The following is a 1,859-nucleotide window of genomic DNA, read 5'->3' on the forward strand; positions in this document are numbered from 1 at the left end:
CATTATTTACAATGACGCTATTTTTATTTACAAAACTAACCCAGGACCTGTGATTGTTCTTTCTGGGGGGGAGACAGTCTGCTCTGCATCGACGCACCATTAAAGCACCCAAAAACGCACCAATACACACCCAAGCACCAATCGGTGCAGTCACCATAGTTCATCAGTGTTCCATAAAAATAAAATCAACAACCCCTAACCCTGCAGGTGATCTCTTGCTCTTCGGCTCCCTCTGCTGGTTATTATTATTTGTTCTTCCAGATGTTGTCATTCTTTTGCTTTGCTTACTGGCGGCCTATTTGTATTAAAACTTGCACCCAATGTGTCCTTTTTATTTATTTTATTTATGGCCCACAGGGCCGACTAGTGTGGTTCACCTGTGGGGCATCGGTGCCCTGTGGCCAAGGTCCGCCAGCAAGATTTCAGGCCCTCATGGCCGGTTCCAGCAGAGGGGCCATGCCCCAACCCATGGGGTCCATAAGTGGTGCTCGGCCACAGACATGTGGTCCACAATGTGGTGCATCGATGCAGACAGCTGGTTCTGGGAATTTCGGGCGCACAATGGCCGACCCACGCACGCTCCCCTCGGCACCCAATGGCGCACAGGTCATGTGGGAGACAAAAGGGGAAAGACAATTGAGCGAGGGGTAAGGTCACAAGGGTACACATCAATAAGGCAATGCAAGGTGAAATGCGTACGGAGGGTGAAGTGAGAAAGCTCGTCCCTACCGTACGTCACCCCCCTGTCACCTACCCTACCCTTGCCCTTACCCCATATGTACAAAAATCTACACATTTACAAATTCGTCACTACTGTCACGTCTTCCCCATATTTCCCCTATACCAAATTCGTCTCCACAATCCCTCGACTTCAAAATTTGCCATCACCAATTCATCATCAATCCTCATATGGAGGGAGAGATGGAATTACGCACAATGTCACACCCACGTCATGATGCGTCTCACAATCCAAACATTTGCATCATAAAAAATAATCAAAACATGGCATGGTGTGGAGTACCTGTCACCTCAGGTGAGTGGATGCAGATGGTGCGAGGAGACTTCATCCTAACTACTTTCTAAATGACCTTAACACACTTTACACTACCCGGGGTCTTTCCCTGCCAATCCATTGGCCAACTTACACTATGGGTTCTAATAACCAATTCCCATTGACCAAACTGTGGTGCTTCTCAATTTGGGGTCTCACTCCCCCGATTCATCTCCCGGTGCCCTCGCACAATTTCTGGGCTGTGACGTGTCGCTCTCCCAGCAGGTCTACCCACCTGCACACCTCCACCACTGTAGTTGCCACCCGAGCTTACCTAGCTCCTCACCCTAACCTAACTAACTGGGGACAGCCCCTCCTGGCTCTGTCACCCCATGGTGCCCTCTGGCACTGGGCTACCCGGGTCCGTCCTCCGGATCCTCGGGCCCCATCCACAACTACCGGCTCCCAGAGCCCACCTGCGGCCTCACCTGGCCGACATCCTCACAGTGGTGGAGTGCCCAAACCAACTACACACACTAACAGGCTACACGCCCAGCCATTTCCACAACACTAATGCACCCATCCAAAGACCATTCTTTCACCCGCACCACAGATGCCAATATCCAACCACAATTTACCTGTACCCTCTACCTAACACTTACACTACCCGCCCCGGGTATCCGTGATGGGGGTCCATTCTTCCCCCATTCACACCTTCGCACCATCCACTCCACTCCACAATTTCCACCATACTCACTCCACGACCATCCATTCCAATACTCCATTTATTCCACACTACCATTCTCCATACCTGCTGTTGCACACCTGTGCCCTCACACCTGGTGCCACCTGCACCCTCCTTTCTTCC

At 51.2% G+C, this 1,859-nt stretch overlaps 1 protein-coding gene across 1 annotated transcript in view; it reads right to left on the reverse strand.

The window, feature by feature from the left end:
• LOC137426009 (sphingosine kinase 2) overlaps positions 1–406 on the reverse strand; it is an 87,158-nt gene extending 86,752 nt beyond the window's left edge. The window contains exon 1 of the mRNA XM_078774219.1: positions 378–406. The gene's annotated coding sequence lies outside the window, so the exon portion shown is untranslated. The remainder of the gene's footprint in view (positions 1–377) is intronic.
• Positions 407–1,859: the final 1,453 nt, after the last annotated feature.

Source organism: Myxine glutinosa, chromosome 1 (genome assembly GCF_964187855.1).
Source record: "Myxine glutinosa chromosome 1, kmMyxGlut1.1, whole genome shotgun sequence".
In the NCBI taxonomy this organism is placed as follows: Eukaryota; Metazoa; Chordata; class Myxini; order Myxiniformes; family Myxinidae; genus Myxine; species Myxine glutinosa.